The sequence below is a fragment of the Oncorhynchus nerka genome, linkage group LG20 (assembly GCF_034236695.1).
Source record: "Oncorhynchus nerka isolate Pitt River linkage group LG20, Oner_Uvic_2.0, whole genome shotgun sequence".
In the NCBI taxonomy this organism is placed as follows: Eukaryota; Metazoa; Chordata; class Actinopteri; order Salmoniformes; family Salmonidae; genus Oncorhynchus; species Oncorhynchus nerka.
In genome coordinates this window covers 52034661-52045815 of record NC_088415.1, presented here as the reverse complement: position 1 = coordinate 52045815, position 11155 = coordinate 52034661, and the positions used below count along the sequence as shown (strand labels likewise).

At 49.7% G+C, this 11155-nt stretch overlaps 1 protein-coding gene across 1 annotated transcript in view; it reads left to right on the top strand.

Annotated features, from left to right (window-relative positions):
- Nucleotides 1-11155, top strand: part of LOC115102735 (CUGBP Elav-like family member 5) — a 56107-nt gene that overhangs the window by 9039 nt on the left and 35913 nt on the right. The gene's annotated exons all lie outside the window — the stretch shown is intronic.

The window sequence follows — 11155 nt, the reverse complement described above, 5'->3', positions numbered from 1 at the left end:
GGAAGGGTGGAGGGTATTGTGCTGTGTTATGGAAGGGTGGAGGGGTAGTGTGCTGTGTTATGGAAGGGTGGAGTGGTAGTGTGCTGTGTTATAGAAGGGTGGAGTGGTAGTGTGCTGTGTTATAGAAGGGTGGAGTGGTAGTGTGCTGTGTTATGGAAGGGTGGAGGGGTAGTGTGCTGTGTTATGGAAGGGTGGAGTGGTAGTGTGCTGTGTTATAGAAGGGTGGAGTGGTAGTGTGCTGTGTTATAGAAGGGTGGAGTGGTAGTGTGATGTGTTATGGAAGGGTGGAGGGGTAGTGTGCTGTGTTATGGAAGGGTGGAGTGGTAGTGTGCTGTGTTATAGAATGGTGGAGTGGTAGTGTGCTGTGTAATGGAAGGGTGGAGTGGTAGTGTGCTGTGTTATAGAAGGGTGGAGTGGTAGTGTGCTGTGTAATGGAAGGGTGGAGTGGTAGTGTGCTGTGTTATAGAAGGGTGGAGTGGTAGTGTGCTGTGTAATGGAAGGGTGGAGTGGTAGTGTGCTGTGTTATAGAAGGGTGGAGTGGTAGTGTGCTGTGTTATAGAAGGGTGGAGGGTAAGTGTGCTGTGTTATAGAAGGGTGGAGGGTAGTGTGCTGTGTTATGGAAGGGTGGAGGGGTAGTGTGCTGTGTTATAGAAGGGTGGAGGGGTAGTGTGCTGTGTTATGGAAGGGTGGAGGGTAGTGTGCTGTGTTATGGAAGGGTGGAGTGGTAGTGTGCTGTGTTATGGAAGGGTGGAGGGGTAGTGTGCTGTGTTATGGAAGGGTGGAGTGGTAGTGTGCTGTGTTATGAAAGGGTGGAGGGGTAGTGAGCTGTGCTATGAAAGGGTGGAGTGGTAGTGTGCTGTGTTATAGAAGGGTGGAGGGGTAGTGTGCTGTGTTATGAAAGGGTGGAGGGGTAGTGAGCTGTGTTATGAAAGGGTGGAGGGGTAGTGTGCTCTGTTATGGAAGGGTGGAGGGTAGTGAGCTGTGTTATGGAAGGGTGGAGTGGTAGTGTGCTGTGTTATGGAAGGGTGGAGTGGTAGTGTGCTGTGTTATGAAAGGGTGGAGGGTAGTGTGCTGTTTACGAAAGGGTGGAGGGTAGTGTGCTGTGTTATGAAAGGGTGGAGGGGTAGTGTGCTGTGTTATGGAAGGGTGGAGGGTATTGTGCTGTGTTATGGAAGGGTGGAGTGGTAGTGTGCTGTGTTATGGAAGGGTGGAGTGGTAGTGTGCTGTGTTATAGAATGGTGGAGTGGTAGTGTGCTGTGTTATAGAAGGGTGGAGTGGTAGTGTGCTGTGTTATGGAAGGGTGGAGGGGTAGTGTGCTCTGTTATGGAAGGGTGGAGTGGTAGTGTGCTGTGTTATAGAAGGGTGGAGTGGTAGTGTGCTGTGTTATAGAAGGGTGGAGTGGTAGTGTGCTGTGTTATGGAAGGGTGGAGGGGTAGTGTGCTGTGTTATGGAAGGGTGGAGTGGTAGTGTGCTGTGTTATAGAAGGGTGGAGTGGTAGTGTGCTGTGTAATGGAAGGGTGGAGTGGTAGTGTGCTGTGTTATAGAAGGGTGGAGTGGTAGTGTGCTGTGTAATGGAAGGGTGGAGTGGTAGTGTGCTGTGTTATAGAAGGGTGGAGTGGTAGTGTGCTGTGTTATAGAAGGGTGGAGGGGTAAGTGTGCTGTGTTATAGAAGGGTGGAGGGGTAGTGTGCTGTGTTATGGAAGGGTGGAGGGTAGTGTGCTGTGTTATAGAAGGGTGGAGGGGTAGTGTGCTGTGTTATGGAAGGGTGGAGGGGTAGTGTGCTGTGTTATGGAAGGGTGGAGTGGTGGTGTGCTGTGTTATAGAAGGGTGGAGTGGTAGTGTGATGTGTTATAGAAGGGTGGAGTGGTAGTGTGCTGTGTTATAGAAGGGTGGAGTGGTAGTGTGCTGTGTTATAGAAGGTTGGAGTGGTAGTGTGCTGTGTTATAGAAGGGTGGAGTGGTAGTGTGCTGTGTTATAGAAGGGTGGAGGGGTAGTGTGCTGTGTTATGGAAGGGTGGAGGGTAGTGTGCTGTGTTATGGAAGGGTGGAGGGGTAGTGTGCTGTGTTATGAAAGGGTGGAGGGGTAGTGAGCTGTGCTATGAAAGGGTGGAGTGGTAGTGTTCTGTGTTATAGAAGGGTGGAGGGGTAGTGTGCTGTGTTATGAAAGGGTGGAGGGGTAGTGAGCTGTGTTATGAAAGGGTGGAGGGGTAGTGTGCTCTGTTATGGAAGGGTGGAGGGGTAGTGTGCTGTGTTATGAAAGGGTGGAGTGGTAGTGTGCTGTGTAATGGAAGGGTGGAGTGGTAGTGTGCTGTGTTATAGAAGGGTGGAGTGGTAGTGTGCTGTGTTATGGAAGGGTGGAGGGGTAGTGTGCTGTGTTATGGAAGGGTGGAGGGGTAGTGTGCTGTGTTATGGAAGGGTGGAGTGGTAGTGTGCTGTGTTATAGAAGGGTGGAGTGGTAGTGTGCTGTGTTATAGAAGGGTGGAGTGGTAGTGTGCTGTGTTATGGAAGGGTGGAGGGGTAGTGTGCTGTGTTATGGAAGGGTGGAGTGGTAGTGTGCTGTGTTATAGAAGGGTGGAGTGGTAGTGTGCTGTGTTATAGAAGGGTGGAGTAGTAGTGTGCTGTGTTATGGAAGGGTGGAGGGGTAGTGTGCTGTGTTATGGAAGGGTGGAGTGGTAGTGTGCTGTGTTATAGAAGGGTGGAGTGGTAGTGTGCTGTGTAATGGAAGGGTGGAGTGGTAGTGTGCTGTGTTATAGAAGGGTGGAGTGGTAGTGTGCTGTGTAATGGAAGGGTGGAGTGGTAGTGTGCTGTGTTATAGAAGGGTGGAGTGGTAGTGTGCTGTGTTATAGAAGGGTGGAGGGTAAGTGTGCTGTGTTATAGAAGGGTGGAGGGGTAGTGTGCTGTGTTATGGAAGGGTGGAGGGGTAGTGTGCTGTGTTATAGAAGGGTGGAGTGGTAGTGTGCTGTGTTATGGAAGGGTGGAGGGGTAGTGTGCTGTGTTATGGAAGGGTGGAGTGGTAGTGTGCTGTGTTATAGAAGGGTGGAGTGGTAGTGTGCTGTGTTATAGAAGGGTGGAGTGGTAGTGTGCTGTGTTATAGATGGGTGGAGTGGTAGTGTGCTGTGTTATAGAAGGCTGGAGTGGTAGTGTGCTGTGTTATAGAAGGGTGGAGGGGTAGTGTGCTGTGTTATGGAAGGTGCTGTGGGAAGGGGGGGTAGTGTGCTGTGTTATGGAAGGGTGGAGGGGTAGTGTGCTGTGTTATGAAAGGGTGGAGGGGTAGTGAGCTGTGCTATGAAAGGTGGAGTGGTAGTGTGCTGTGTTATAGAAGGGTGGAGTGGTAGTGTGCTGTGTAATGGAAGGGTGGAGTGGTAGTGTGCTGTGTTATAGAAGGGTGGAGTGGTAGTGTGCTGTGTAATGGAAGGGTGGAGTGGAGTGGTAGTGTGCTGTGTTATAGAAGGGTGGAGTGGTAGTGTGCTGTGTTATAGAAGGGTGGAGGGTAAGTGTGCTGTGTTATAGAAGGGTGGAGGGGTAGTGTGCTGTGTTATGGAAGGGTGGAGGGGTAGTGTGCTGTGTTATAGAAGGGTGGAGGGTAGTGTGCTGTGTTATGGAAGGGTGGAGGGGTAGTGTGCTGTGTTATGGAAGGGTGGAGTGGTAGTGTGCTGTGTTATGGAAGGGTGGAGGGTAGTGTGCTGTGTTATGGAAGGGTGGAGTGGTAGTGTGCTGTGTTATGAAAGGGTGGAGGGGTAGTGAGCTGTGCTATGAAAGGGTGGAGTGGTAGTGTGCTGTGTTATAGAAGGGTGGAGGGGTAGTGTGCTGTGTTATGAAAGGGTGGAGGGGTAGTGAGCTGTGTTATGAAAGGGTGGAGGGGTAGTGTGCTCTGTTATGGAAGGGTGGAGGGGTAGTGAGCTGTGTTATGGAAGGGTGGAGTGGTAGTGTGCTGTGTTATGGAAGGGTGGAGTGGTAGTGTGCTGTGTTATGAAAGGGTGGAGGGGTAGTGTGCTGTTTACGAAAGGGTGGAGGGGTAGTGTGCTGTGTTATGAAAGGGTGGAGGGGTAGTGTGCTGTGTTATGGAAGGGTGGAGGGGTATTGTGCTGTGTTATGGAAGGGTGGAGTGGTAGTGTGCTGTGTTATGGAAGGGTGGAGTGGTAGTGTGCTGTGTTATAGAATGGTGGAGTGGTAGTGTGCTGTGTTATAGAAGGGTGGAGTGGTAGTGTGCTGTGTTATGGAAGGGTGGAGGGGTAGTGTGCTGTGTTATGGAAGGGTGGAGTGGTAGTGTGCTGTGTTATAGAAGGGTGGAGTGGTAGTGTGCTGTGTTATAGAAGGGTGGAGTGGTAGTGTGCTGTGTTATGGAAGGGTGGAGGGGTAGTGTGCTGTGTTATGGAAGGGTGGAGTGGTAGTGTGCTGTGTTATAGAAGGGTGGAGTGGTAGTGTGCTGTGTAATGGAAGGGTGGAGTGGTAGTGTGCTGTGTTATAGAAGGGTGGAGTGGTAGTGTGCTGTGTAATGGAAGGGTGGAGTGGTAGTGTGCTGTGTTATAGAAGGGTGGAGTGGTAGTGTGCTGTGTTATAGAAGGGTGGAGGGTAAGTGTGCTGTGTTATAGAAGGGTGGAGGGGTAGTGTGCTGTGTTATGGAAGGGTGGAGGGGTAGTGTGCTGTGTTATAGAAGGGTGGAGGGGTAGTGTGCTGTGTTATGGAAGGGTGGAGGGGTAGTGTGCTGTGTTATGGAAGGGTGGAGTGGTAGTGTGCTGTGTTATAGAAGGGTGGAGTGGTAGTGTGCTGTGTTATAGAAGGTTGGAGTGGTAGTGTGCTGTGTTATAGAAGGGTGGAGTGGTAGTGTGCTGTGTTATAGAAGGGTGGAGGGGTAGTGTGCTGTGTTATGGAAGGGTGGAGGGTAGTGTGCTGTGTTATGGAAGGGTGGAGGGGTAGTGTGCTGTGTTATGAAAGGGTGGAGGGGTAGTGAGCTGTGCTATGAAAGGGTGGAGTGGTAGTGTGCTGTGTTATAGAAGGGTGGAGGGGTAGTGTGCTGTGTTATGAAAGGGTGGAGGGGTAGTGAGCTGTGTTATGAAAGGGTGGAGGGGTAGTGTGCTCTGTTATGGAAGGGTGGAGGGGTAGTGTGCTGTGTTATGAAAGGGTGGAGTGGTAGTGTGCTGTGTAATGGAAGGGTGGAGTGGTAGTGTGCTGTGTTATAGAAGGGTGGAGTGGTAGTGTGCTGTGTTATGGAAGGGTGGAGGGGTAGTGTGCTGTGTTATGGAAGGGTGGAGGGGTAGTGTGCTGTGTTATGGAAGGGTGGAGTGGTAGTGTGCTGTGTTATAGAAGGGTGGAGTGGTAGTGTGCTGTGTTATAGAAGGGTGGAGTGGTAGTGTGCTGTGTTATGGAAGGGTGGAGGGTAGTGTGCTGTGTTATGGAAGGGTGGAGTGGTAGTGTGCTGTGTTATAGAAGGGTGGAGTGGTAGTGTGCTGTGTTATAGAAGGGTGGAGTAGTAGTGTGCTGTGTTATGGAAGGGTGGAGGGTAGTGTGCTGTGTTATGGAAGGGTGGAGTGGTAGTGTGCTGTGTTATAGAAGGGTGGAGTGGTAGTGTGCTGTGTAATGGAAGGGTGGAGTGGTAGTGTGCTGTGTTATAGAAGGGTGGAGTGGTAGTGTGCTGTGTAATGGAAGGGTGGAGTGGTAGTGTGCTGTGTTATAGAAGGGTGGAGTGGTAGTGTGCTGTGTTATAGAAGGGTGGAGGGGTAAGTGTGCTGTGTTATAGAAGGGTGGAGGGGTAGTGTGCTGTGTTATGGAAGGGTGGAGGGGTAGTGTGCTGTGTTATAGAAGGGTGGAGTGGTAGTGTGCTGTGTTATGGAAGGGTGGAGGGGTAGTGTGCTGTGTTATGGAAGGGTGGAGTGGTAGTGTGCTGTGTTATAGAAGGGTGGAGTGGTAGTGTGCTGTGTTATAGAAGGGTGGAGTGGTAGTGTGCTGTGTTATAGATGGGTGGAGTGGTAGTGTGCTGTGTTATAGAAGGTTGGAGTGGTAGTGTGCTGTGTTATAGAAGGGTGGAGTGGTAGTGTGCTGTGTTATAGAAGGGTGGAGGGGTAGTGTGCTGTGTTATGGAAGGGTGGAGGGGTAGTGTGCTGTGTTATGGAAGGGTGGAGGGGTAGTGTGCTGTGTTATGAAAGGGTGGAGGGGTAGTGAGCTGTGCTATGAAAGGGTGGAGTGGTAGTGTGCTGTGTTATACATTTTACATTTAAGTCATTTAGCAGACGCTCTTATCCAGAGCGACTTACAAATTGGTGCATTCACCTTATGACATCCAGTGGATTATAGAAGGGTGGAGGGGTAGTGTGCTGTGTTATGAAAGGGTGGAGGGGTAGTGAGCTGTGTTATGAAAGGGTGGAGGGGTAGTGTGCTCTGTTATGGAAGGGTGGAGGGGTAGTGAGCTGTGTTATGGAAGGGTGGAGTGGTAGTGTGCTGTGTTATGAAAGGGTGGAGGGGTAGTGTGCTGTGTAATGAAAGGGTGGAGGGGTAGTGTGCTGTGTTATGGAAGGGTGGAGGGGTATTGTGCTCTGTTATGGAAGGGTGGAGGGGTATTGTGCTGTGTTATGGAAGGGTGGAGGGGTAGTGTGCTGTGTTATGGAAGGGTGGAGTGGTAGTGTGCTGTGTTATAGAAGGGTGGAGTGGTAGTGTGCTGTGTTATAGAAGGGTGGAGGGATATTGTGCTGTGTTATGGAACGGTGGAGTTGTAGTGTGCTGTGTTATGGAAGGGTGGAGGGGTAGTGTGCTGTGTTATAGAAGGGTGGAGTGGTAGTGTGCTGTGTTATGGAAGGGTGGAGTGGTAGTGTGCTGTGTTATAGAAGGGTGGAGGGGTAGTGTGCTGTGTTATAGAAGGGTGGAGGGGTAGTGTGCTGTGTTATGGAAGGGTGGAGGGGTAGTGTGCTGTGTTATAGAAGGGTGGAGGGGTAGTGTGCTGTGTTATGGAAGGGTGGAGGGGTAGTGTGCTGTGTTATGGAAGGGTGGAGTGGTAGTGTGCTGTGTAATGGAAGGGTGGAGGGGTAGTGTGCTGTGTTATGGAAGGGTGGAGTGGTAGTGTGCTGTGTTATGGAAGGGTGGAGTGGTAGTGTGCTGTGTTATAGAAGGGTGGAGTGGTAGTGTGCTGTGTAATGGAAGGGTGGAGTGGTAGTGTGCTGTGTTATGGAAGGGTGGAGTGGTAGTGTGCTGTGTTATGGAAGGGTGGAGTGGTAGTGTGCTGTGTTATAGAAGGGTGGAGTGGTAGTGTGCTGTGTTATGGAAGGGTGGAGTGGTAGTGTGCTGTGTTATGGAAGGGTGGAGTGGTAGTGTGCTGTGTTATGGAAGGGTGGAGGGGTAGTGTGCTGTGTAATGGAAGGGTGGAGTGGTAGTGTGCTGTGTTATGGAAGGGTGGAGTGGTAGTCAAATCAAATCAAAGTTTATTTGTCATGTGCGCCGAATACAACAGGTGTACAGTGAAATGCTTACTTACAGGCTCTAACCAATAGTGCAAAAAAGGTTTTAGGTGAACAATAGGTAGGTAAAGAAATAAAACAACAGTAAAAAGACTATAAAAGTAGATATGTAGATATGGTTAAAGTAACCGTATAGTGTGCTGTGTTATGGAAGGGTGGAGGGGTATTGTGCTGTGTTATGGAAGGGTGGATGGGTATTGTGCTGTGTTATGGAAGGGGTGGAGGGGTATTGTGCTGTGTTATGGAAGGGTGGAGCGGTATTGTGCTGTGTTATGGAAGGGGTGGAGGGGTATTGTGCTGTGTTATGGAAGGGGTGGAGGGTTATTGTGCTGTGTTATGGAAGGGTGGAGGGGTATTGTGCTGTGTTATGGAAGGGGTGGAGGGGTATTGTGCTGTGTTATGGAAGGGTGGAGGGGTATTGTGCTGTGTTATGGAAGGGTGGAGGGGTATTGTGCTGTGTTATGGAAGGGTGGAGGGTTATTGTGCTGTGTTATGGAAGGGTGGAGTGGTAGTGTGCTGTGTTATAGAAGGGTGGAGGGTAGTGTGCTGTGTTATGGAAGGGTGGAGGGGTAGTGTGCTGTGTTATGGAAGGGTGGAGGGGTAGTGTGCTGTGTTATGGAAGGGTGGAGGGTTATTGTGCTGTGTTATGGAAGGGTGGAGGGTAGTGTGCTGTGTTATGGAAGGGTGGAGGGGTATTGTGCTGTGTTATGGAAGGGTGGAGGGTATTGTGCTGTGTTATGGAAGGGTGGAGGGGTAGTGTGCTGTGTTATGGAAGGGTGGAGGGTATTGTGCTGTGTTATGGAAGGGTGGAGGGGTATTGTGCTGTGTTATAGAAGGGTGGAGGGGTAGTGTGCTGTGTTATGGAAGGGTGGAGGGGTAGTGTGCTGTGTTATAGAAGGGTGGAGGGGTAGTGTGCTGTGTTATGGAAGGGTGGAGGGGTAGTGTGCTGTGTTATGGAAGGGTGGAGTGGTAGTGTGCTGTGTAATGGAAGGGTGGAGGGGTAGTGTGCTGTGTTATGGAAGGGTGGAGGGGTAAGTGTGCTGTGTTATAGAAGGGTGGAGTGGTAGTGTGCTGTGTTATGGAAGGGTGGAGTGGTAGTGTGCTGTGTTATAGAAGGGTGGAGTGGTAGTGTGCTGTGTAATGGAAGGGTGGAGTGGTAGTGTGCTGTGTTATGGAAGGGTGGAGTGGTAGTGTGCTGTGTTATGGAAGGGTGGAGTGGTAGTGTGCTGTGTTATAGAAGGGTGGAGTGGTAGTGTGCTGTGTTATGGAAGGGTGGAGTGGTAGTGTGCTGTGTTATGGAAGGGTGGAGTGGTAGTGTGCTGTGTTATGGAAGGGTGGAGGGGTAGTGTGCTGTGTAATGGAAGGGTGGAGTGGTAGTGTGCTGTGTTATGGAAGGGTGGAGTGGTAGTCAAATCAAATCAAAGTTTATTTGTCATGTGCGCCGAATACAACAGGTGTACAGTGAAATGCTTACTTACAGGCTCTAACCAATAGTGCAAAAAAGGTTTTAGGTGAACAATAGGTAGGTAAAGAAATAAAACAACAGTAAAAAGACTATAAATGTAGATATGGTTAAAGTAACCATATAGTGTGCTGTGTTATGGAAGGGTGGAGGGGTATTGTGCTGTGTTATGGAAGGGTGGATGGGTATTGTGCTGTGTTATGGAAGGGGTGGAGGGGTATTGTGCTGTGTTATGGAAGGGTGGAGCGGTATTGTGCTGTGTTATGGAAGGGGTGGAGGGGTATTGTGCTGTGTTATGGAAGGGGTGGAGGGTTATTGTGCTGTGTTATGGAAGGGTGGAGGGGTATTGTGCTGTGTTATGGAAGGGGTGGAGGGGTATTGTGCTGTGTTATGGAAGGGTGGAGGGGTATTGTGCTGTGTTATGGAAGGGTGGAGGGGTATTGTGCTGTGTTATGGAAGGGTGGAGGGGTATTGTGCTGTGTTATGGAAGGGTGGAGGGTTATTGTGCTGTGTTATGGAAGGGTGGAGGGGTAGTGTGCTGTGTTATGGAAGGGTGGAGGGTTATTGTGCTGTGTTATGGAAGGGTGGAGGGGTAGTGTGCTGTGTTATGGAAGGGTGGAGGGGTATTGTGCTGTGTTATGGAAGGGTGGAGGGTATTGTGCTGTGTTATGGAAGGGTGGAGGGGTAGTGTGCTGTGTTATGGAAGGGTGGAGGGGTATTGTGCTGTGTTATGGAAGGGTGGAGGGGTATTGTGCTGTGTTATGGAAGGATGGAGGGGTATTGTGCTGTGTTATGGAAGGGTGGAGGGGTATTGTGCTGTGTTATAGAAGGGTGGAGGGGTAGTGTGCTGTGTTATAGAAGGGTGGAGTAGGCCCCAATAAAATCAGCGTTGCAGAGAACATGGACGGAATCACGGAATCCAGACATTAAAACGGAATTGAACAATATTCAAAAATGTAATGAATTTAGCAGGAAATCAACCAAATGTATTTATTCGAAAATTCAGTAATCTGCCCAAGATTATCATTAAACATTAACAAAATGCATCAGTGATTCACAGGAATGTCCCTGTCTGTGTGCGTGTTTGTCTACCACTTTGTGTAGCCGTTAGCAATGATGCTTATGTTATGACAATAAAGTGTGATTCTGAGAGGGAAACCCCCCCCCAAAAAAAAATTTGGGGGAAAAACTGAAACCTGGAATAACAAAAACGAAGAAAATGGAATTAGGGGGGGGGGAAATGTAAGGAATCAGGCAAAAAATAAAACCGATTATATAAGGCTCTACTTTTTCCTCAGTTCGGAGCTTTCACTGCATATCACGGCTTGGCATGTTCTTATGGCAGAGATGCCTGACTGTGGAATCTCTTGTGACAGCCGTGTCATATTCATGCCAACACACACACAGACATGCGCACAAGTGATTTTTCATGCACACACAAGATCACACCCACACACAGAGACACACACACACACACACTCTCTCTCTCTCTCTCTCTCTCTCTCTCTCTCTCTCTCTCTCTCTCTCTCTCTCTCTCTCTCTCTCTCTCTCTCTCTCTCTCTCTCTCTCTCACACACACACTCTCTCTCTCTCTCTCTCTCTCTCTCTCTCTCTCTCTCTCTCTCTCTCACACACACTCTCTCTCTCTCTCTCTCTCACACACACTCTCTCTCTCTCTCTCTCTCTCTCTCTCTCTCTCTCTCTCTCACACACACTCTCTCTCACACACTCTCTCTCTCTCTCTCTCTCTCTCTCTCACACACACTCTCTCTGTCACTCACTCGCTCTCTCTCTCTCTCTCGCTCTCTCTCTCTCTCTCACACACACACTCTCTCTCTCTCACACACTCTCTCTCACTCTCTCACACACTCTCTCTCACTCTCTCACACACTCTCTCTCTCACACACACTCTCTCTCTCTCTCTCTCTCTCGGTCAGCAGACAGGGTTCTCTCCTCACACTACCAGTTCTCTCAGGAACCTGATAGTATTCTGTATGAGGATGTACAATCCACTTAACCCTACTTGACTCCTCCATGTGACTATAACTAGGAAGAATAACATGGTTATGTGTGATTTAGCAGTGTGAAAGAACCAACCCGACAAGCTCTGCAGGGAAACCTTCATGGCCCGGGGTCCTCCTTCGTATTACTACGTCAACATTTTCTCCATGCTCAGTTCCAAGTCTATGAATCTGAGACACGTTTGGGGAAGGTTTATAGCGAGGTGGTGGTTGGTCCCTATCAATCTA